This window comes from Sceloporus undulatus, chromosome 4 (assembly GCF_019175285.1).
Source record: "Sceloporus undulatus isolate JIND9_A2432 ecotype Alabama chromosome 4, SceUnd_v1.1, whole genome shotgun sequence".
In the NCBI taxonomy this organism is placed as follows: domain Eukaryota; kingdom Metazoa; phylum Chordata; class Lepidosauria; order Squamata; family Phrynosomatidae; genus Sceloporus; species Sceloporus undulatus.
In genome coordinates this window covers 237203464-237229595 of record NC_056525.1, presented here as the reverse complement: position 1 = coordinate 237229595, position 26132 = coordinate 237203464, and positions in this window count along the sequence as shown.

Genomic DNA, 26132 nt, shown 5'->3' with positions numbered 1-26132 from the left:
CATCGCAGATTGGAGCATGTTGCAAACAATAACAGCTAGAAAAGTCCACGCTATCCAATTGGGAAGGGGCTGTAAGGCATGACCTCCGGCAAAGGCAGTGAGCCAGAGACAATGAGCACCATGTGGGGTATGCTAAACGGAAACTTGAAAAAAGGCAAATAGGTCCTGGAAAACAGAAGGAAGAGCCAAGGCAAAACCTAGCAGAAGGCCCCCAGGCACAGTTATTTAGGAGCAAGGCAAGCTCCCACAAAAAGATTGGCAGGAGTTTTGACCCAAGTTGGAGGAGGAGAAGGGAGAAGAGGGCAGGACAACTTAGCATGAGGGCCCTTGCATGACACACAAATATGGTCAAACCTGCACTGGTAGCAGGAACACCTACCAACATTGAAATCCCAGCAAAAAAGGCCCAAATGCTCAGGGGAAGCAACACCAAGGGAAGAGGCTTGCGAGGCGGCCTGAGTGCCAACTTTGAGGAGCCAAATTTCTGTGTGAAGTTGGTCCCAGCGCTCCTTAGAGTTTTGGGATGCATGCTGATGAAAAGCAGTATCGTAAGCAATAGCAGCTGAATCACCAGCAAATTCTCTAGCCCTAAGGACATGAAGCAAATGGCTATCGAGCTGCCAGGCTCGCTCAGGGAAGGCCATAGCGATGACAGCTCTGAAAATGGTGAAGCCCTCCAGCCAATTATCAAAATTACGTTCGACCGGAGGGGCCAGGGGACCTTTCCTATTCCTTTTGGGGGAAATGACTACTAAAGACTCAAAGCCAAAAGGTGGAACCAAACCAAAAACGTCAACAAAACAGCTTTCGAGTTTTTCGAGGAAGATGAGATCTTGGAGGGCGCTCACCAGGTGCACAAACCAGCAATCTTTCTGCTTGCTGGTCGACCCAAACCCCTTGAAGACCAGGTTGCCATGTGCGACACTTGATAGCCCAACGCAGCAAGCCAGGGGCCAAAGCATGGTTGATCCAAAAGCAATCTCTGCCTGAGGGTAAGGAAAAGCTGGCCGCATCTTGAGCAGGTTGAGCAGTTAGGGCGGAATGAGCCCGCCGACGTTTTTCTTCGCCTTGAGCTCCTTTCTGCATCGCTTCCATTTTCTGGTCCCTCCTGTGCTGATGATCGCATTGTCATCCGAGCTTGAAGTTGACAATGCAACCGAGTTGCTGTAGCTGGAAGACGATAAAACTAACGAAGGCCGAACCGTGGCCGGAGTCTCGTCATGGGCTGATAAAGGAGGTTGGTTGGAGTCTGTAGCTGAGGCTGAACTAGCAGACGCTGGAATTGAAGAATGTTCTTGATAACGCTGGTGACCAGGCGATGTAGCCTTTGCAATCAACTCGACAATGGATTGAGACAACTCTGTCACCGTTGATCTGGATAGCAGAGGGGCAGCTGGTGATGGCCTGTCACAAGAAGAACTGGATGCAGCGACTCTCCTGGCCCCCAGTTCAGTAGTGATTCCCTGTGAGGCACTGGAGGAGGATTCCAATGCTGTCACCAGGTGGAGGCCCCTAAATTGTTCATCACAGTCTCTGGAAGTAGAGGCCGAGGATGACTTAGGGCGCACCGCTTTGCTAGGCAAGGTGTAACAAGCAACAAAAGTTAGCTAAATTGCCAGTTATTGTAAAATTATTTAGAAAAGGCAGCTGAGAGAGTGTGACCATTAAAATACTCATGAAAATGAAACAGGCTAAATGTCCAAAATAAAAGCAAAATTAAAGTGCTAAAAGAAAATTGGCAGAGCGTGCTGGAGAAGAAAACCACCAATCTCAGTGAGGCAAAATAGCAAAAGCAGAACCCAAAATTGCCCCAGTGCCAGCAGAGAAGGAGAAGGGGGGAGGAAGCCTAAAGAAAAAGGAGCTGCTCCAGTACCTGATGCTGGGCCTGGAGCCCAAATAGAGCCCAGCCACAAAATGGCCGCCGCATTCCCCACTCCGATCCGCAGGGGGAGGGGGAAGGCAGGAAGCCCACATTCCGGGCTCCAAATATATAGGCCAGAGACCCTTGGCCTAAAGCAGGGAGGGGGGGTCAAGCCCCCTGTGCTCACCTCCCTGAATACTTGGCTCTGCTCCACAGCAGAGCCGAGCTGCAAATGGCACTGCCCAGGACACCGCGTGGCCTATTTATAGGCTGCTTCTGCCGGTGGGGGCCAGGAGGGGAGTTGCCCCACCCCCAGGATCAGCCAGCAAATGGCTGCCCTGGAGGACCAGGGCGACCATAGAGAGGGGCCTCTGCCTCCCAGAGTGACCGCGTGGGAGGCGGAAGTCCCTCCCCTTCCCCCACCAGCCACCAATCAGGAGCCAGCACACCTCTGCATGGCATGCTGGGGCGCGCCAAGGCCCAGAACAGCGCCTGGCCCCCAGCGGCAACACGGCCAGCCTGGGGGATTCGGGCAGCCATCTTTGATCACTGATAAGGGAGAGAGCTTTGAATTGATTCTGTATCTCTGGACTCAGAGAATGATCCCTGATCCTTCTACTTTTATGTGTCACATTCCTCCAAATGTCTACCTTCTGTGTTTGGGAACTAACCTCCTCCTCAGGGACCTCCTTTGTGTGATCCTTATCTAGGACAGTCTACTCCACTCTGCCCAAGAAAACCTCATGCTCCCTAAAGAGGGCTGTTGGTAACAGGGTGTCTTGGAGGTCTCTCAGTCATTGGGTCATCATAGGTTGGAGCTGACCTCATGATAACTAACAAGGGAAAACATCAACAGAAGTCTGACTACAGTCTGCTCAGTTTATATCTTCACACAGAGAGACACATAGATGATGAAAGTCTATCAGGGTGAGAGGGTAGCATCAGGGACGTAGCCAAGGGGGGGGGTTCTTGAGGTCTGGATCCCCCCTTCCGTTAGATAAAATGAATGGTGTGTGCGGCCGTGCCGCCGCACCCAAGCCCCATTATAATGGTGGCACTTAGTCTGGACCCCCCTTCCCAAAATCCTGGCTACGTCCCTGGTAGCATTCTGAGCTGAGAAAGCAACTGGAGGAGAGAGGATTAAGCATTTTCTTCCTCTGTCCCCCTTTCCTCCACTCACTGCCCAAGGAGCTTAGGGAAAGGGCAAAATCCAGGGACACCACAAAACATGTAGCTTGAACCTCGATTGCAGGGTGGTGGAATGGAACAGTGATCTGTGAACTTGGACTGCAGTCACTCAAAGTTTCATCAACAACTACACACCCAATTAGATTAAGAAAAAGAAACAGTAGGGTGGCTGGGTGGGAAACAGCCTTAGGCTTATGGTTACTGTAAAATGTTCAGGGGGAAAAAAAGAAAACTCAGTAATGCATGACATTAAACCTCTACACACACACACTCACACACTTTTTTAAAAATTATTGCTTTGAGATAGCTTTCTTTTTCTTGTTGCAAAAAGGTAGTTCCCCACCAGGAAACAACCCATCTCTCAAAGCAAAAAAATAAGATATGACATGAGTTATATGTACATTTTTCAGTATGAATTTCAGCTAACTTGTATGCGTGGCACAACTCGGCTGAGCTTTCGGCAAGGTGCTGTCCCCATTGCAAGGCCTTGACATTATCACCTGATGTGTCATGCATTCATTTCCAGTGTATGCATGTCTTTGTGACTCCAGGCAAAATGCACCTCATTTCTCTTTCTCTAAAAAGGCAGGCACGTAAGAGAGGTACAAACAATGAAACGTAAAAAATATGTTCAGCATCCAGAATAGCTTCTTTAAGAGTTCAGGCTAAAATCCAAAGTAGATTCAACATATACACACTCTGACATGGGAGCCACCAACCTGTTTCCCAAATAGACTCCGACCTTTAAAGTGCATATTAAAACCCAGACTGGATTCATCACCCAAGTGACATGGTTCCACCACTAGAACCCTGGCATGTGGAATATAGGTGCAACGAATTGCTGAATAGGTCAGGGAGACAAAGAACCATGCAATTCTGACTGGTCAAGGGATCACAACTTGGAAAAGTTATTTTTCTCATGACTTTGTCCAAACATTCTTTGGAGGATATGTGGATTGTTGTTGCTCAGATTTTGGAAGCAGCACATTACAAGTTTTTGGAAGTAGCACATTACAGTAATACATTTGAAAGGTTGAAGAGATCAAACCAATAGAAGTTACTAAAGCAGATTGTGCTGTTTCATGCAATTTTTGACTCTTAACATTACAGGTGTCTCCTCTGGCTGTTTTGTACAAAACTGTTTGGCTGGAATTCAGCATGGGACATACGTCTTTGTCTTCATAAGTGGACTCGTGTGCAGAAAACAGAACTGAGTGATAGGTAACTTGACGACACATACACACACAAATAATATACTTAACTTCAGTAAGTAGCTGATACAGGATTCTGGCCTATACTGAGTAACATGAACAAATTACTTTCCAAGTGATTTTCCAAATTACTCTGGTTGTTCAAAGAATACACCTTCATCCTGTATGGGAAATGAATCTGAAACCTAGAGTTTTAAAATTATTTTATAATGCAGAATGAAGTCTCACTTTACAGAGGAGAAAAAAGTCAAAAGTTTACCTTCCCACTGCTCCCCTCAGCTGAGACCATTATGTGAGTCTTGCCTCACGGAAAACCCAGCTGCCAAACCATTTCTCTGCCTCCAGCCTCTGACTTTGACCCATGTATGTCAGCTGAAGCTAAACCGCAGCATGGATACCACAGCATGTTATAATTGTTTATATATAGACTCCATTCATGGGACACCCACAATGTTATAATGATGCTATGGAGGAAAAAAAGTCATATAACATTTAGCTCTCTAATTTTAACCAAACAGAAACAAATTATTAATGGGAGAAAAGCATTTATAACATTTTAAAAAATTTTTTTCCAACTCTGAAGTTTCCGGCTTAACACTGCAGCATTACGTGCTGATTAGATCTTTTAAAACCCAAACAATAAGTTACTTCTTTTCTTCTTGGAATGTTACTGGCAGGAGCTGCAAGAAAAGTGTGAATGATGATGGAGATGAAACATGAATGAAAATGCAAACGTTTGCATACTCACATACTCAAACAGATTTGGACTATATCTGCAGAAATAATCCAATTTGATACCACTTTAACTGCCATAACTCAGTGCTCTGGGATTCTGGGAACTTTAGTTTTGGGAGACATTTAGCCTTCTCTGTCGGCAAGCTTTGGTGCCACAACCAACTACAATTTCCAAAATTCCATAGCATTGAACCATAGCAGTTAAAGAGGTCTCAAACTGGATTATTTCTGCTGTCCAGATGCAGCCTGAAAGGTGAAAAGAAGAAAAGATGGGTTGAATTGCCAGAGTTTCAATCCTTGTTACTTGCACATGTGTTCATAAAACCATTCATTCTCGTGTTTATGTTAGTCTGCTATTTTAAAGAAAGAAGTCTGTATGAAATTGCATTTTTAGACACGTTCTACACGCGCTGATAATACGTGCTTGGCATGTACTAGGATTAGAAAGGGGCTTCCTTTCTGGATGCCCCCAACCCTAGTACGCGTCGAGCAAAATGGTGATGCCCATTCTACATGGGTGCCGCCATCTTGACGTAGTGGACGCTTAGCATCCGCATGTCTCGGCGCCATTATGACGCTGCAAGTGTGTCAATGGCGCTTTGCAGCGTCATAATAGCGCCGCAAAAAGAAGCCGATTTTTGCGGCTTCTTTTTGTGGTGCGGAGGAGTCGTGTGGTTTGGTCGCTGAGACTCCTCTGTGCAGCAAATGAGGGCGCTGGCAGACCGCCCTTTTGGGCGGTCTGTAAAGCCCCATATTCAGGGTTGGCAGTTATATATAACTTGAGGCCAAGACATCTGAAAGACTGTCCCATACTATCACCCATACAAAGTCCAGAATTTAATCATCAGCAGAAGTCCTGTTCCCACCACTGGTGAGGCTAGGCTGGTGAGCACAAGTGACATGGTCTTCTCTGTAGCTGTAGCCCAACTGTGGAACTCTCTCCTGATGGAAGTCAGGCTGGCTCCATCCCTCTCAATTTCGAGAGAAGACTGTATCTTTCATGTGGCCTTTGACTCTTAAAATTAAAATCTGCTCTGGCTATTTTTAATTTTTGTTTTTAACTTTTTGGCTGAAATTCAGCATGAGACATACGTCTACATATATAAATGTATGCATCAGCTTAGAACTGAGTAGTTTTTCACTAAAGTTGGAATAATCCAAACCATTATATTTCCCATCATCATGAAGGGATGAGAGAGCTGGACAGTGAAGAAAACAGAAAAGAGGATAATTAACTCTTTGGAGATGTGGTGCTGAAAAGAATGCTGAGGATACCATGGACAGCCAAAAAACCAAACAAGTGGGTTCTTGAGCAGATAAAGCCAGAACTCTCTCTGGAAGCTAAGGCCCTGTATAGACTGGTGCTTTGTGCCAGTCTGAGGCCGAAATTAGGGTTTTGTAGGGCTGGGCATCCTCATGCACCCAGCCCTACAATCAGTGCATAGGCGCCATGATTACATGTGTCCATCCATACAGGGTACACAATGATGATATCTGCATGGCACAGCACCCAAACAGTGCAGTGCTGTGTGGACATCATCATTGCGTGCGAGTGTGCCAATGGGGCACTGCGCAAAAAGAACCTTCTGCAAGCAGGTTCTTTTTAGGCCTCGCGGACGCCACAACATTTGTCTGAGGTGACCTCCAGCCACAGGATCCCAATCTGTACAGCCCCCAAGATTACTAAATTGAGGCTGTCATAATTTGGCAACATCATGAGAAGGTACAACTCATTAGAAAAGATAACAATGGTAGGAAAGGTGGAGGACAGTAGAAAGAGAGGAAGACCGCATACCAGATTGATAGACTCATTCGGGGAGGTCATGTGCATTAACCTACAAGACCTAAGCAAAGCAGTGGAGGATGTGAGGTTGGAGAGATCTCATCCACAGGGGCGCCATGAGTCAGGGAAAACTTGAGTGCAGTTAACAACAAGTTTTTCAGTGTCTGCATTCACCTAGGACTGTCAGGACATCACAACACATGGCATCCATTGCACAGTGGTAGCCATTGGAGTAACCCAGTGCTTCTCAATTATTTTCTGTCATGCCCCCCCTAGGAAGAAGAAAACATTTCGCGCCCCCCCGCATGACTGTAAATAGTATCATTTGTCTATAAAATTGTTATAAGTACACCTCTGCATAACAGAGCCTCGCGTCCCCCTTTATGGAGCCTCGCGCCCCCCCTGGGGGGCCCGCCCCACTATTTGAGAAAGGCTGGAGTAACCCAATGTGCAATGCCAATGGGCACTAACTCTCAGTGTGACACTCCCAGTGCACATCTGAACAATGGCAAGGATGTGCCAGAGAGCAACTGCAGTGCCCAGTAAGCTTTGGAAGTGCCCAAGGCACATCAAAACTGACCAGTGCACATCAGAAATGTCCAGTGCTCATCACAAATGTTCAAGGAGCATCACAAGAGTCCAATGTGCATCAAAAGTGCTCAAGTAATAGTGCTTTACATTTCTATACCGCTTCATAGTGAACTATCTAAGTACTTTACAGTGTGTTAGCCAAAGTGCATAACAAGGGCCCAATCAGTATGAGAAATGCCCAAGGAACATCAAAAGTACTCAACACATCAAAAATGTCCAGTGTGCCTCAGAAGTGCCCGATGTTTACCTGATGAACATCGGAAGCACTCAGTGCACAGCAGAACACACTTGTCAATGCCCATGTGTGTATCTTTGCAATTCACTAACAGGGTATTGTTGCATTTCTACAGCATAGCTATCGATTGATAAAATTACGAAACACAGACTGTGAAGTAGAATCTTGGCTTTTGTCTGACTTCAGTTATTTCTGAAGAGGAGTTCAGATTATTTTTAGTTGGATTTGAGTTATTTATTTAACATTTTAAAAGAGTTTTTATTGATTGCCCATCACTTCAGGGGCCCTGGTGGCTTGAGAACTGATAAAGAAATGCCTAGAAGGAGAAGGGGGAGGAAAAGGTAATATTGGTGCTTCATATACTTCTGTTTTTCTCCTTCTGGTCCACTCTTGTCCAGGGATACCAGCTGGTTCTTGCTCCCTCCTGGATTTGCAAGGAGAGCCAGACAGGGCACAATCCTATGGCCAGTTAGTGGTTGAGGGACCCTGGAGTGCCCTTAGACAGACAGGGGGAAAGAAGGAGAAGCAGCTAGCATAGATCTGCTGAACACTGGCATAGATCTGCTGGTCCAGATATATGCCCTGTCGGTTATCTGTCAGTTTGACTGTTGGACTATGACTCTGAAGAACAGAGTTCAATTCCCAGCTTGGCCATGAAATCTTGGGCAAGTCACACAATCTCAGCTTCAGAGCAGAACAAAGCCAGACCTCCTCTGATCCAATCTTGCCAAGAAAATCCCAGGATAGATTCATGTTAGGCCACCATAGGTCAGAAACGACTTGGAGACACACAACACAACACAACACAGCACAGCACAGCACAGCACAACACAACACAACACACACACACACACACACACACACAGCCATTGTCCAACAAAATAGGTTTTCCAAACTTTGGCAATGATAGAGTTGGTGGGGGTGATGCAGGCTATCAAATTCAAGCCCCAGTTCAACGATAAAAGATTTCCAGCGTGAAAGTGCCCCCAGTACAAAGGCTTAGCCGTCTTGGCTGAAGGACCTCCAGATATCAAAGAGCATATCAATTCATGGTAGAGAAGCCTTCACCTTAACATGGAGAAGCCATGTTATTGGCAAGTTTGAGACCCACAAAGGACAGCCATGTGGCACACATCCAACACAAGCCCTTTTCAAAGTTTGAAGCACAAGTGAGAATTTCTCCACCTGTCTCTTTTGCAAGGCACATTCATACGTTGGAAAAGTTCTCTTTTTTTTAAACTACAGCTGCCCAAATCCCAAAGATGTCTAGTTTGGTGGTTCTGGGAATTGTGTGTGCTGTGTGTCTTCAAGTCATTTCTGACTTATGGCAACCCTATCATAGGGTTTTCTTGTCAAGTTTCTTCAGCGGGGGCTTGCCATTGCCATCCTCTGAGGCTGAGACAGTGTGGCTTGCCCAAGATCATCCAGTAGGTTTTCATGGCCAAGCAAGCAGGTCTCTAGAGTCTTAACACTAAAACCACTGCAGGGACTATATGGCAGGTAAATGCTTATCTCCAGTTTGCTACCATGGGTTTGATGCAACTACACTGGCACCATTGTGGTTTCAATGACCAGAAGTTGCTGGTGAAAGAAGGCTCTTTTAACACAGTTATCAAGAATCCACAGGGGAAGGGAAGAAGGACACTGGGGTCAAGGACTCCAGCATGCGCTATCAGAAAAGCTCCCACACTCCTAGCGTTCTGTCTCCAGGAAGATTGATGTCTTTGTCAAAGGCACTTCATCCCACAGATAATTGGAAGGAATGTTTGTTTGGGCAGTAGGTGTGTTGGATTCATGACCTGTTTGCTGAGGCAACAAAGGCTTCAAGGAGAGGTGGGGAGAGGAAAAGCCTCAGTTAACATCTCTGATGGGTCCCAGCTTTTAGCAAACAACTGTGGTTCAACTTAGCAAATAAAGGGGAAGTGGCAGGGAGGGAACATTGGTCAGCTTCCTGAACTGGGCAAGTTTCCCAAAACTGGAGGCCTTCCAAATGGTGGTGGTGGTGGGACTACAACTCTCATCACTTAATGGTGTGGAACCAAACTCCTGACTCCTATGGTCATGCTGACTGAGGATGATGGGCCTTGTAGATCAACATATCAGATGGGCATAAAGTGGGGAAAGATGCTTCCTGTAATGCTTAACTGTTCAGCCAGTCATTATGTGACACACTTAGTTCTTGCTGCCTAGATCTCGCTTCCTTTTGATTTCTTAAATTAAAAATCAGGATTTATAATAAATTTAGATTGTATCTTTCAGTCTCATGTGCCTGAGAGTATGCATGGTTCATGTTAATGTAAAGCCTGGAAAAAGTTACTTTTGGGGGGACTGCAGCATACACAGTGTCAGTCTTGTAGGGGGTCAGGTTCAAGCCCTTGTTCAGTCATAAAAGATACTCAGAACTAGAGCACCCCCCCCCCCCCCCAGAATATAGCTTGCCCAGTATATAGCTTTTGCTTAAGGACCTACAGATATCATAGATAGTGTAAACCAAGGCTAGAGAAAAAATGTCCAGAGGAGGGTGACCTAAATGGTGAAGGGCCTGGAAACTATGCCCTATGAGGAGAAGCTTAGGGAAATTGGTATGTTTAGCCTGGAGGTTGAGATAATATGATAGCCCTGTTTAAATATTTTGTAGGGATGTCACATTGAATTTGAAGCAAGCTTGTTTTCTGCAGCTCCTTTAAATAGGAACGAGCGCAATGGATTCAAACTGCAGGAAAAGTGATTCTACCTAAACATTAGGAAGAACTTTCTGACAGTAACAGCTGTTCAGCAGAGGAATATGCTGCCTTGGTGGAGTCTCCTTCTCTGGAGGTTTTTAAACAGGGCTGGATGGCCATCTGTCGAGGATGCTTTGATTGTATGGCAGGGGATTGGAATGGGTGGCCCTTGAGATCTCTTCTAACTCTATGATTCTATGGGCCTGAACAGGCCAAAATAAAGCTGCTTTGGGTCACTTTGGAGGCATGCTGTTTAAATGACACATGCATCTTAAGAAGAGGCCAGAAGCTGTGCCAAAGCCGTGCTCCAGTCCTTAGAGTTCTGGTTCTAAGAAACCTTGCCTTGGGGCACACACCAAGTAGAAGCCCATTCAAGGTTCCAAGTGTAGTTTGTCTACCCACCTCCTCTCGAACATGCATGCATAATTTAGAAGGGGGAAATCTCTTTTTAGAACTACAGGTCTCGAATCTATGATTCTATGAAATCCCCCAGTCAGCCGCACTGCTAGCTACGCTCTCTTGAGAATTCAGAAAACTTTAGTGCAAAAAGTCATTCCCTTCCCCTCAAACTCTGTCTTAGGGCCTGAACAGACAGGCCAAAATAAAGCTGCTTTGGGTCACTTTGGAGGTATGCTGTTTAAATGATGCATGTGCCCTAAGAGGCTGGAAGCCGCAGCAAAGCCACGCTCCAGTCCAGCTTTATTTTGATCTTTGATCTGCAAAGGAAAAGCGGGCTATAAATAAACAGTTTATTATTATTATTAGTTTATTATTTTGACCTGTCTGCTCAGGTCCTTTATTTCACCTGGGCTTCTCAAGTCATTTTTATGCTGTTGTGTTTCTTGAGGCTAGACTTCTGCTGCTGTGGAACAGAAAGCAGAGGAAGAGAGGCATTTGTCATGCAGATAAGCATTCTGGCTACAGCTGGCTTGACATTTGCACTGGAAACCTAACTGATACAAAGACACTTTGACCACCACACATGGGGAAATATTTTCATGCTAAACTTATGGGAATATATCATTCATTCATTAGATTTTCACACTCTTTTTCTTTCTTCACCCTAAGATGGATCTTAAGATGGTATACTCTCCAACTGTCCCAATTTGACAGGGGCAGTTGCGATTAATCCTGTCATCCCATTTTTTCAATTACTTTTAAAATGTCCCAGTTTCTCTCTCCTCATCCCACTTTCCCCCTTTTCCTCAGCATATTTCAATTGCTGCAAACTGAGTTCAAAGTGTAAAGCTGTCAATGAGGTGATATGATAGCCCTGTTTAAATATTTGAAAGGATGTCATATTGAGGAGGGAGCAAGCTTGTTTTCTGCTGCTCCAGAGAACAGGACCCGGAACAATGGATGCAAGCTACAGGAAAAGAGATTCCACCTCAACATTAGAAAGAACTTTCTGACAGTAAGGGCTGTTCGACAGTGGAATGCATTCCCTCGGAGTGTAGTGGAGTCTCCTTCCTTGGAGGTCTTTAAGCAGAGGCTAGATGGCCATCTGTCGGGGATGCTTTGATTTGGATTTCCTGCATGGCAGGGGGTTGGACTAGATGGCCTGTGCAGTCTCTTCTAACTCTATGATTCGATGATTCTATGAATGCAGACTTTTGACATCTGTATGCTTAAATGGCAATTAAACAAAGGTGGGAATCCTTATATCATTTTATGCACATTTAAGATCCTTAAGGGTCCCCATAAGTTAGAAATGACTTGAAGGCAGATGACAACAACAAAATTCCCATACACATGAAGCTGCACTTTGTGACTATTGCATAACATCTGTATCCAGTTCACAGTTTCATAAGCAGAGTTCTGCAAGTGTAATTGTTGCAGAGTGCTGCACATTCTTAGATGATGCATAACTATTGTCAGTGCCTATAATGTACCACTTGATTAACAAGGACTGCATCTGCACTGCAGAAATGCAGTGGGCCTTTAACATCTGCTGGGGTTTGGTTTGAGGATCCCCTTGGATACCAAAATCCATGGATGCTCAAGTCCCATTAAATACAATGGCTTTGTAAAATGGCATCCCTTATATAAAATGGCAAAATCAAAGTTTGTTATATATATATTCAATCATCAATGGCTTGAAAATATCTATATCTAGAACTAGCATGGCCGAATGGTTTGAGTTTTGGACTACAATATGCAGTGTTGAAATAGTAATGCTGTTTGACACCACTAACTGTCATGGCTCTATCCTACATAAACCTGGGATTTGTAGTTTGTTGTGCCACCAGAGCTCTCTGAAAGCAGCTAGAGCATAATACCATTCTTTTCCAGTTTAAGCTTTATTGCATTGTTTACTACAAATATGCTGCTGTAATCTAATACTGAACATACAGTGCGCCTGCACCATATGCAGGCGCACTGTACGTGGCTTCCAACTTATGTGGAAGCCACACAACAATTAAAGAAATGGCGCATGCACCCATGGCCCCAAACCGCAAGCACGCACTTCATTGTTTGCAATGGGGAGTGAGCACAGATAGATTTCCCCTTACACGGGGGGTTCCAGAAGGGCCCACTGTATATGTTTCTCTTGCTCTCCTTTACCATCCTTCCATTATTGATGCTGTTGAAAAGCTTTCCAGCTAAACAGAGAATGAGAAGGAAATGGTGGGGGCTTGGTAGGCATTAAAAAAAAAAACCTTTGTGAAAAGGAGCCATCTTTGCCAGAAACTTTATTAAATGAGGCATGCTTATATTCAGCAGAAGAGTGGTATAAAATGGGAAATATGAAGACATGTACAGTTCTACCTTTAGTGGTAGAATTCAAAGTTATAGCCATGTTAGTTTGTAGAATCAGTATGTAAAGAGATCCTATTAACAACTTTCAGAATAACTAGAAGAAAGAAGTTAGCAGCATGAGCTTTTGTAGACTTCAGTCTACTTCCTCAGATACTAAAGATACCTTTAGTATTTAATGGTACATCTTTAGATTTCAGGATCTTGTCTAGTTCCTTCATAGCTGCCCAGTCCTAATCTTCATCTTTGAGCAAATAGCTTTGGACAAATGATTCTACATCTCAGGGATGACCACTAAAATCGATCCAACAAACTTCCCCTTGTGGGGGATGAGAGAAAGAAAGATCTGCCCTGAAGTTCCTAAGATATTGGAGTTATATACATTAGGTTTCCCAACGTCAGTTGACAGAAAGCAATGTACCCACATGAAGACAAGATTAGTAAATATGCCAAGCTTGCAGGCCTTGGTTCAACAAAATTAGAGGTGTAAACTAGCACTTAAGATTTTGGTTGGTTGCATGAAAGAGAGCTTTGTTTTAATGGTTGCCCCAGGGTCCGGAATTCTCTTTACAAGGGACTCCACTTATCTGACTTCCTTTTGGTCTTTTAGCAGATGTTAAGTAACCCCCCCTTTTTTTTGTTTTGTTTTTTTTTGTTTCCTTAGAGAGACTTTGAATTTAAGGACTTAATTTGCTGCTGTTACTTCTTTTTGTTGCTCCATTGATTGATTGATTGATTGACTGATTGAAATCACTCTGCTAATGTGTTGTGTTTCATTGTTATTTCAGATTGATAAAATGCAGACATTTGCATGAACTGTTTTGCTTGGCTTTCTAAGGAGGTATGTGGAAAGGCAGGATTTGAACATTACATTTTTAAAATTGATCAAATAAATAAATATAAATGAGTGGGTTTCTTTTTTTTTTTAAAAAAAGGGAATGATCTTTAACAGATCAATTGCTTTAATGAAATTCAGTGCACATAGCACAGCCATTGAGCTATGATTTTAAGCCAATTAGAGATACTGAAGTTAAGCATGAGATTTTGGGAAAAGTACAAACTACTACTTGCCATTAGAAACAATAAGAGGATCAGCTCTACCATTAGGTACAGTAAGGCAGCTGCCTTGGGAAACAGATGTCATATTGAAGATGGAGCAAGCTTTTTTCTGCTGCTCCAGAGCAATGGATTTGAACTACAGGAAATGTTTAGGTGGAATCTTTTTCCCTGCAGTTTGAACCTCCTGATGGGAAGAGCTGTTTGACAGTATCATGAGTGTGGTGGAGTTCCTTCTCGGGAAGTTTTTCAATGGGGCTGGATTACCATCTGCTGGGAGAGCTTTGTGTATTCCTAGGCCCCATTCCCACTGGCCTATAACGCAGATCAGGACGCGAATCATGGGTGCATCGTTTCCATTTGAGTGCACATTCAACCCGCATTGCTCCGATATCGTTCCTATTGGAATTAGAATCTGAATCGAATTATCCTGAAAAATCCGAAGTTTAGGTCGATAAACCGGTTTTAAAAAACAGCGGCTTTTTAGCGAGTTTTCCTGTGCCTCCTGAGTCATACGAATGGGAACGAAAGGGTGTCTGATTCGGGAACCTGGAGATGGGAGGAGCAGTGCTCAAGGGGCTGGCCTGGGGATGTCATCCTCTTTGTTCTCTTTCTGCATCGCCCGTGCCATTTTCTTCCGTTCGCATAGCCTTTCCCCCAGTGGATTGGGAAGCAGGGTAAGGCGATCGTGCTACATTGAGCTCCAAGCGCAGTAAATACATTACTCCCCCTGCAACCTCCCCTCTGCTCCACATTCATAGACCGATGTGTGAGGAGAGTCATTGATTTTTAACTATTATTTTTTTTTTATTTTTTTGCCTCTGCCTGAGCACCTGAGCAGCAGATGGGCTTTGCAGTACATGCCTGCATGATCACCCCCAGACAGCCCAGGGAGAAATGGGGGAGGCAAAGGGATTTGGGGTGGTTAGAGGCTCCTTCTCTCTTTCCCAGAGGAACTATGGGAAGACACAGAAGAGCCTGGACGCCAAGGGATTTGAGGGGAACAGAGGCTCCTCTTCTCTTTCCCAGAGGGAGTCTGGGGAGACACAGAAGAGCCTTGGCTGCAAGGGGTTTAGGACGAATAGAGGCTCCTTCTCTCTTTCCTAGAGTATAGAATCATAGAATAATAGAGCTGGAAGAGACTGCAAGGACCATCCAGTCCAACACCCTGCCATGCAGGAAATCCAGATCAAAGCATCCCCAACAGATGGCCATCCAGCCTCCGTTTGAAGACCTCCAAGGAGGGAGACTCCACTACACTCCAAGGAAGTGTGTTCCACTGTCAAACAGCCCTTACTGTCAGGAAATGAGGTGGAGTAACTATGGGGAGACACAGAAGAGGCTAGACGCCAAGGGATTGGGGGCAAAGAGAGGCTGCTCTTCTCTCTTTCCCAGAGGAACTATGGGAAGACACAGAAGAAGCTGGACACCAAGGGACTGGAGGCAAAGAGAGGCTCATCTTCTCTCTTTCCCGGAGGAACTATGGGAAGACACAGAAGAGCCTGGGATCCAAAGGGATTTGGGGTGAATAGAGGCTCCCTTCTCCCTTTCCCGGAGGGGAAAAATGCCTCAGTGACTGATTGACTGTGACATCAAGCACTTAAGCGCTTGATTGACAGCTGCTTTTAAAAAAAGAGGTTCCGGAAAGGCAATGGGAATGGGGAGCAAAATAACCCGCTTCAAATTACCACAGGGAACATACCACCTGGCCTCCACAAAGAAACTCCACTCTTCCCAGAAGGCACCTGGCTCCATCTTTGCCTCTGAGGGAAAAGAAGGTAGGGCCATCCCACCTGGCCTCCACAAAGGAACTCTGCCCCCACTCCCCCCGCACAGAAGGCACCTGGCTCCATCTCACTCTCCTGCTGGTCCCAGAATTCTCCACAGGAAGAAGGACAAGTATAACCTGTGCTGCCTGGAAGAACTTCCTGCTTGCATCGGACTCTTCCCCAGAAGGCCTGAGCTGGCAATATTATTATTGTTTTTGTTATTGTTGTTGTTGTTGTTGACCTTTAATTGTAAAGCCCTCAAACTCCTTTACCACCTCTGAAAGAGAGCCAGCTACAGCTTTTCTTCTTTCTCTTCTGTTTCTGCCATTGTCATACCTTCTCCTGTTGATCACTGGGTTGGGAACCCCATCCTTCCCATGGATTCCCATGGCTCCCCACATTTCTCCTAACCTGTCCCCTTGGCCTCTTCCTGTCTCCCCTGCTTCCATTCCTCTGTTCCCTCTAAAACTGTTGCTCTGCTGCCCCTAAAGCGCAGCAATTCATGACCTTTTCCTCTCCAAATCACTTAATCTCCTCGCTCTTGACAGAAACCTGGCTCCGCCCATGATACTGCTAACTCCGCTGCCCTTTCTCTTTGTGGTCTCTCCTTCACCCACACAAGCCGCCCTGAAGGTCAAGGAGGGGGGTTGGTATCTTGCTATCTAACTTCTGCCATTTCAAGTTCTATCTTTTCCCCCCAGCTATCATTTTTCTTCTTTTGAGTTTCATCCTATTAGACTCGTCTTCCTTTACAGCTCCGGGTTGCAGTTTTTTATGCCCTCCTGGTTCTGCCACCCAGTTCCTCTCAGACTTTGAATCATGCTGACATTCGTTCTTTCAGATTCAGTCCTCACTTTTGATCCTAGGTGACTTTAATATCCACGCTGATGATTACAATAACCCTACAACGTCTCGCTTCAACTCTCTGCTAGCTTCTCTTGGCCTCCAACCACACTCCAACTCTTCAACTCATCTTCTCTCGGTCACTGTCTTGACCTAGTTCTTGCTGCAAACTGCGCCATTTCTGACTACCTGGCACTTGACTTTCCACTATCTGTCATTATTTAATCTCCTTTGCTCTTACTTACACTCCTCCTCCTCGTCATACTGTTCAATGCCATTTTCGTGATCTTCAGTCTGTTAACTCTAACCATCTTGGTCAGACCCTGGATTCATCTCTTCTTCCTAAATCTTGGGGATTCTGCTGATCAGCAATGTCTTTATTTAACTCCACTCTCTCCTCGACTCTTGACCATTTTGCCCCTGTCTTTGTACGCACTTCTTCCTCTAAGACTAGGCCTCAGCCCTGGCTTACCCCCATCGTCAGTTTCTCCGGTCCGCTCTAGAGCGACCCAACGTCTTTGGAGAAAGTCCAAACAGTGGGCTGTTTTATCCATTTCAAATTTGTTCTTTCTTCTCTCTCACGCGCCTCTCTATGGCAAAACAGAATATTACAAATCATTGATCTCGCCAATGAGAGGCGCCCACAGCGTTTGTTCTCCACCTTCAACGTCTTGCTTAAACCTCCCTTCTCCTCCTGTCTCTTCATCTTCTCTCCTAATGACTTTGCTAATTATTTTCATCTCTAAGATTACCACTATTCGCTCTGAGATAGGCCCCCCTGATTCTTTCTTCTCTTACTCTTCTATCGCCCTTGCCTAAAAATTTTCTGTGTTTCCTCCTCCTCTTTGGATGAACTCTCTACACTTCTGACTCTTCCAAACCTGCAACTGTCTCTTGATCCAATTCCTACTCGTCTTCTTATTTCTGTAGCTCCTCTTTTCTGCCCTCACTTCTCCTTATCTTCATCTTCTCTCTCAACAGGCTCCTTTCCCTGGACTTCAAACATGCTCTCATTCCCCAATTCTAAAAAACCCTTCTCTTGACCCCTCCTCTTTGTCTAGCTATCGTCCAATTTCTCGTCTTCCCTTTTCTTTCTAAAGTTCTGGAACGGGTTGTTATTTCTCGCTGTCTTGAGTTTCTGAAGCCAACTCCATCTCGCTCCCTTTCAGTCTGGTTTCGCCAGGCATTCTACAGAGACAGCTCTCACTAAGATCTCCAATGACCTTTTGCGGGCCAAGGCTAATGCCTTTACTCTGTTCTCATCCTTCTCGATTGTCTGCGGCCTTTGACACTGTTGATCACTTTCTCCTAATTGACATAATCTCTGACCTTGGGTTCTCAGACTCTTTTCTTGACTGTTTAGATCTTACTTGTCTGGCAGATCTTTTGCAGTACACTGCTACCTCGGGTTACGAAATTAATTCGTTCCGCCATTCCTTTCGTAACCCGAAATTTTCGTAACCCGAAACACTTTTCCATTGAAAATAACTAATGCGTTTATGACCTCAGACTGAACTGCAAGTCCAAAACAAAGGTACAATAGAGGCCTATTAAGCTAAGTACCCTACAATACAATGTAATGCAGTTGCCTGAGGCACTAAAGAGCTAAGAATGACTTGCAGGTCCATTCTAAAGGTTTGTAAAGGATAAAGAAAAAAAGTTTTTGACTTATCTTTGCTGGTCTGGCATCTCAGAGTGAGGCAGGAGGAGAGAGGAGGAGAGGGGCAGCCAAACACCCAAATTTAAACCAAAACCCACAACCAATTTAACAATTCAAACCATTAACCAATTCAACCAATTTAACCAATTCAACCAATTTAACCAAGTTAACCATTTTAACAACAATTTTTTTAAAATTTGGTGTTTTTTTAAGGGTCATGAGCACCTTTGCCCTTCTTGGATGACGGTTCTCCCTCTCTAGTGAAGAACTGGGTCCAAGGATGTCTGCTTTTGCCGGGCCTTAAGCAGGTTCCTAAATGGCTAAGGCAGACATTATCAAAATGTGCAATGGCATGGCTGGTCAACACCTCAGGGTGATGCTCTCAACATAAGAAGACACATGTGGAATTGCCGCAAATGTCTTTCATTTCTGTCCGTTGGCAAAATGCCCCCGCCGCCTCTCCTCCGGCCCCTGTCAAAATGGGCATTCCTCATCCACGGCCGAGTGTTGCATGGCCGCCAAGGCTTGAGGTCCTTGTTGTCAGGTCCTCACTGTGCTCCTCAATGATTCCTCCACGTCCCGTCGTCCACGTCAGTCCCAGGGACCTTGCGATGGAGACAATCTCAGTCACCTCTTCTTCACCTGGCTCAGCACCCTCGGTCTGTGACCCTTCCCAAGGAAGAAGCATCAGCCACAGCTTCCTCCACGCAGCAATCAGGTTGCCCTGGTGATCTCCTGCCAGGCCAAGTCCACCATCTTCAAGCACACGACGATATCGAAATGCTGCTTCCAGAACTCTCGCGGGGTCAGCTGTGTGCTCTCCGTTACATCAAAACACCGCTTGAAGAGTGCTTGGTGTAGATTTTTGAAGTTGGCAAGACCTGCTGGTCCATGGGTTGCAAGAGGGAGGTCGTGTTTGGGCGGCAGAAACTGGACCTTGATGAAGGAGATCAGCAAGGATGTCCTTTTCAGGCCCAGGGGGTGCGCAGGGACTTGTCCAAGAGGAGGAGGCACTTCAGGCAATCCTCTTCCTCTAGGTACCGCTTCACAGTCGGGGCGAAGACCATGTTGATCCACTCCACGATAAGGAGGCGTGTGACCCATGCGCGGCCATTGGAACGCACACATCACTGCAACCTGTCCTTTTGAATGTTGTGTGCCTTGAAGGCCCTTGGATTTTCTGAGTGGTAGACCAACAGGGGCTTGATCTACTCCCCGCTGGCATTCGCACACAACGGAAGTGTGAAGCGGTCCTTCATAGGCTTGTGGCCTGGCAATCTCCTCTCCTCCTGGTGATGTAGGTGCGCGAGGCATCTTTTCCAGAAGAGGCCCGTTGTCGCAATTGAAACTTGCTGCGGGACGTAGCCTTTCCTCCATCATGGCCTTGAACTTGATGGACAATGCTTCGCGGCCTGGTGGTCGCGTGGACGCCTCGCCGTGACGGACGACAGAGTGGATCCCGGTCCTCCTTTTGAACCTTTCAACCAGCCACGTGAGGCTTGATTTCCGGGGTGGCTGGCTCCTCCTGGGAAGAAGTTCCTTCGCCTGCTCCTTGCTGGCCAGGTCTTCAAAGGTGGTGGCCTTCTCACAGATGACCGAGGTGGTCACAGTGTCCCCGGCTCGCTCCTTTTCTTTAATCCAGAGGAGCAGCAGGCGCTCCATCTCCTCGGCTTTGGTGTCCTCTGCTTGGCAATCGTAGTCACGCCTTTCGCAGGAGCCACAACGCTTCTGATGGCCTCCTTCTGCTTGAGGACAGTGCCAATTGTCGAAGGGTTTCTTCCATACTCCTTGTCAATGCCACCAAGCGCACGCCCCTCTCATGCTTGGCGATGATTTCCTTCTTGTCTCCCAAGGACAAGGGAGCCCTCTTCTTTTTGTCACCGCCGCTTTTTATCTGTGGCTTTCTTGTGGAGCCATAGCTCAAGCCTAAAAAGGACAAAAGGCACGGCACGGAGCAAAAGCCACATTGGAACCACCCCACCCCCAAGGTCACACTCTCTGGCCACATGGAGCAAGGCCAAACATGCAAAACCTCACCCACATTTGAAAACATCACAGCCATGAGCAAAGCACCCCACACCTGAAGCCCAGAATCCCCAAATCTGAAAATGCAACCCATGGTACACTCTGTGGCCCACATCAAATCAAGGCCAACAGCAAAACTCTCACCCCACACTTGAAAACATCACAGCCACTGAGCAAGCACCCCACCCCTGAAGCCCAGAATCCCCAAATCTGAAAATGCAACCCTATGGTCACACTCTGTGGCCCACATCAAATCAAGGCCAAACATGCAAAACTCTCACCCCACACTTTGAAAAACATCACAGCCCTGAGCAAGCACCCCCACCCCTGAAGCCCAGAATCCCCAAATCTGAAAATGCAACCCTATGGTCACCACTCGTGGCCCACATCAATCAAGGCCAACACTGCAAAACTTCCCCCACACTTTGAAAACATCACAGCATGAGCAAAGCACCCCACACCTGAAGCCCAGAATCCCCAAATCTGAAAATGCAAACCCAAGGTGACTGTCTGGCCCACATCAAATCAAGGCCAAATGCAAAACTCTCACCCACACTTTGAAAACATCAGCCATGAGCAAAGCACCCCACCACCTGAAGCCAGATCCCCAAATCTGAAAATGCAAACCCAAGGTGACACTGTCTGGCCACATCAAATCAAGGCAAACATGCAAAAACTCTCACCCCACACTTTGAAAACATCACAGCCATGAGCAAACACCCACCACCTGAAGCCCAGAAATCCCCAAATCTGAAAATGCAACCTCTGGTACCACTCTGTGGCCCACATCAAATCAAGCCAAACATACAAAACTCTCAACCACACTTTGAAAACATCACAGCCATGAGCACGCACCCCACCACCTGAAGCCCAGAATCCCCCAAATCTGAAAATGCAACCTTTGGTCACACTCTGTGGCCCACATCAAATCAAGGCCAAACATGCAAACACTCTCACCCACACCCTTTGAAAAACATCACAGCCATGAGCAAATCACCCCCCCCCTGAAGCCCAGAATCCCCAATCTGAAAATGCAAACCCTATGGTCACAACTCTGTGGACCACATCAAATCAAGGCCAAACATGCAAAAAACTCACACCCCACACTTGGAACACATGAGCAAGCAACCCACCACCCCAAGCAAAGCATGGTCACACTGTCTCACCCCAAGAAGAAGGTAGAAATATCCACCTACCTGTAGAGAAATCCTGATGGCAGGTCTTGTCCGAAGTGTACACCTGGCACTGTACAGTACAAAGCCAGAACAAGTCCAAAGGCAGAAAGCCAGAAAAAGTCCAAACCTCCACTGGAAACCATGAGTTAGAGCTCAGAAGAAAACTCTTCTCACCCAGCCAAGGCCGACAAAGGGGGCAGATCAATGGAAGCCGGCTTTGTTTCTGAAGCCAGCCCCCCCCACCCCCAATTCGTAGCCAATCAAGATGATCAGCTTGATTTCTCAAGCATCACTACTGCTAACGAAATTCACAATTCGCGCCAAAGCTAACCTAACCCAGCCCCCTTTCGTTAGCACTGCAAGCCTATAGCTGCACTTGAGCATTTGAATTTCGCGCCGAAATGAATTCGTAACCCAAAAAATATTTCGTAACCTGAAACAGTTTTTCCCAATCCAACTTTTCGTATCCCGGAAATTTCTAACCCGACATTTTCGTATCCCGAGGCACCAGTGTAGTGCAGGAGGTCAGACTTCTTCTCCTGTTCCCTTATCTGTAGAATTTCCCCAGGGCTCTGTCTGGGTATCCCTTTGTTTTCTCTACACACTGTCTTTAGGCAAACTCATTAGCTCTTTTGGTTTTTCCTACCACTTGTATGCCGATGCACCCAGTTGTATCTTTCCCCACCCTGACCTTCTCCAAGGCTTGAACAGAAGTTTCGTCTGCCATCAAGATGTCTCGCAGTGGTACGCCATCGGCGTTGAAGCTCACATGTCCCAAGATGGAGCTTCTTGTCTTTCCTCTAGCCAACCTTCAACACTCCCTTTTCTGTCTCGGAACAACTTTCCATTCAACCAGCCAGCAGCCCGCAGTCTTGGTTTATCTGATCTTTCTGTCGTGTATCCCTCAGATCCAGACCACAGCCACGGCTTGTAGGTTTTTTTATACAATATGCCACAATCCGCACCATATCGTCCGCCTCTACTGCCACGACTGGTCCATGCCCTAGTGATCTCACAACTGATTTCTGTAATGTCCTCCTGGCTGGGCTTCCTCTTTCTACCTCCACCTTTAATTCTGTCCAGCATTCAGCTGCATGTCTTATCACATCCGCCCACCACTGTGACCATTATATCTCCTGTGTTGGCATCCTTCACTGCTCCCCTCCCTTCCGCATTCAGTATAAGCTCCTGCTGTTGACATTTAAGCCCTCCAAGACTGCCCCTCCTACTTATCAGACCTTCTTTCTCCTCACCTTTCCCACTTGGGCCCTCCGTTCTTGTAGTCAAGGTCTGCTGTCTCAGCCCAGGATTTCCTCTGCCCCATCCCGGATTCGCCCCTTTTCACTTGCTGCCCCTCACTCTGGAACCTTCTTCCCCCACAAGCAAGAGCCATCACTTCTTAACCACGCTTCAAACGAGTTGAAAACCTCTGTTCAGAGAAGCCTTCCCAGGCATTGCCAATTGCACTTACTATTGATGTTCTTTTGGGCTTGTTTATCGAACCATTTCCTGTATTGCTATGTAACTGTATTGTTTATTCATCCTTGAGAGTAGTATTTTCCCTGGAAGAAGATAACCATCCATTATGAAGCCAAGCCCTCCCTCCCGTCCATCGCCTTGGTCCAGGCCTCGGAGGTAGAGAGGACAATGCGACCTCTACCTTTACCCTTCACCACTCCCTTCTCCTTTTGTGGTAATGTCTTTTTAGATTGTAAGCCGAGGGCAGGGAACGTCTAATTAAAAGATTGTATGTACAGCGCTGTGTAAATTACAGTGCTCATAAATAATGGTTAATAATAATTAATATAATAATAATATAATTAATACTATTAACTAATATAATAATAAGAAAAACAGTGGTATAAAAAAAAACCGGGTCTGTTTGCATCTGTTTTTAATGGGAACGTTGGGTCAGATTTGGTCAAGAATCCGGTCAGAATCGCAGCAAAATAAGCCGCTTTTTGCCCAGTGGGAATGGGGCCTAGTTGACTGGTTGGCCCTTGGGGTCTCTTCCAACTCTATGATTCTCTGATTTTTAGACACTTTAGGGGATAAGCAACCCTCAACTGTTCTCCCTGACCTCCCCTCCCTAGTCATTGCTTTCTTTAGATGACAGAGGATATCTAAATCACATAGACCCTCTGAATCATCTAAGATAATTCCCTACATTGGGTGTAGATAGTATACCCATATCCAGAATGGAATCCTATTGGCCCTGCATTTTCTTTTTCAACCTGCTACTTTTTAGCAGCTTCTTGAAACTACACCTCAGCACCCAATTTAATAGCGTTAGATAAGATTCACACTTGATTATTTTGAAGAGAAAGCCTTTCAAACCTGGAATCCATGCCCGAATACACAAAACCCAATATTTTACACCCGAAGGGATTGTTGGAAGAGGTTCTCTGTTTTCCTTCACATTTGATCTGACTTACTCATGAGTATCTTCAAAGACAACTATCTTCTAAGTGTGTGTGCAAAGAAAGCCCCACCATTCTTTAGCCATTGAGCAAATACAGAACATGTGTGTATCCCATCCAATCAGAGCTGCTGAAAGTTTTCTTTGAGCAATGTTTAATGTAACAGACAGCTGCTGAGGATCAATTACCACATTGCCTCAAACCTCCAGTAGCAACCAACCTTGAAAGCCACATTTGTTCCTGAAGGTCAAACCCACTGCCAATCTTAAACTTGTGTAGCGGAGTGATGGGCACCTGTAGATGGACTGTGGTCTAATTTAACCCGCATGAACCCCTAGCTGTCATGGGGTTATGTCAGAACTGGATTGGACATGATTACTATCATTCTGGGTGTCCTTTCTGCCAAGCAATTGCACCAGTTTTTCCCATATTGGGGATGGGGGTGCATAAGCTAAACTGTTAGCTTTTGAGGCATTACAAACCCTTTGTCATGTAGGAATACACATCCTCATGGCATGTAGGGATGTTTAGCCTGGAGAGAGAAGGTTAGAGGTGATATGATAGCCCTGTTTAAATATTTGAAGGGATGTCATATTGAGGAGGAGAAGCAAGCTTGTTTTCCTGCTGCTCCACGAAACAGAACCCCGAAACAATGGCTAATATAGGAAAGAGATTCCACCTTCAACATTAGGAAGAACTTCCTGACAGAAAGGGCTGTCTGACAGTGGGACACAAACTCCTCAGAGTGTAGTGGAGTCTCCTCCTTAGAGGTCTTAATAGAGGACTGGATGGCCATCTGTCGTGGAGCTTTGATTAAATTTCCTGCCTGGCAGGGGGTTGGGTGGATGGCCCTGTTGGTCTCTTGATTCTATCATCTGGGTACTCCTAAAAAGTGGCATCCAACCACTGTTGAACATCCCGATGAAGTGCGTTAATAATAATATAATAATAATAATAATAATAATAATAATGTGAGGTGAGAACGATGGTAGGGTTGGGGACTTTTTTTTAAAAAAAAAAAAGAAAAAAACAAACAAGCCCCAATATTTGGTTTAAAACAGTTTTTTGCTTTCTATAGGATGACACCATATAACACTATCAGAAAATTATGTAGTTCGAATGTTGTTTGGGCTTAATTTATGTTAATGAAGAATTTGTTTCTGAATGGCATTTCTTGCACTATAGTGATAAAAAAGTGTTACTGGTCTAACCCTGAACAACTGCAAAAACTATTATGTTAATGTTTACATTCCATGCATCATTGTGTTCCAGTAAGAGGATTAGAAATGTAATATAATCAGCCTAAAAAAAATCAATTAAAAAAAACCTAGGGGTCCGGGGGTTTTTTGGGGGGGAGATAAAGAGGCTGCTACTTTGGCCACATCTGAGAAGGTGTGACTCATTAGAAAAAAACAACACATGCTAGAAAAAGTAAAGGGTAGAGAAAGAGAGGAAGGCCACATGCCAGATGACAGTCTCAATCAGAGAGGGCATGGAACTGAATCTACAAGACCTAAGCAGAGCAGTGGAGGGCAGAGGGTCTTAGAGATGTCTCATCCACAGGGTTGTCATGGTGTTGGGATCTATTCAGATAGCTAAACAACCAAACATATCCCCTTGGTTTTGGGCAGAAGTTATTGTTGTTACTATTATAGTGATTATTATCTACAATTTCTGCCTCCCTCTCTCTCTCCTCTCATCTCTCTCTCTCTCTCTGGTGCTGCCACAACTCAGACATAAAGAAAGTTCACAAACCACTTAAACTTCATGGAATCTGAATTTGTATTGGTGTGTTCACAGTCTCTCAAAATAGCAAAATGCTTAAACTACGAAAATACCATCTCAGAATACCATAGCATGAGTCAGGGCAGTTAAAGGGTATATTATTATATTATAACCTTTATTTATAAAGCCTGTAAATTTAACAGCGCGGTACATACAACTTTTTAGTTAGATGGTTCCCCGCCCTTGGGATACAATCAAAGACATACACAGAAGGAAGGGAGGGTGAGGGAAAGGGTAAGAGGTCAGCATTCCTCTCTACCTCCGAGCCTGACAAGGCAGATGGACTGAGGGAGGCTTGGCTCATAAGGATGGTTA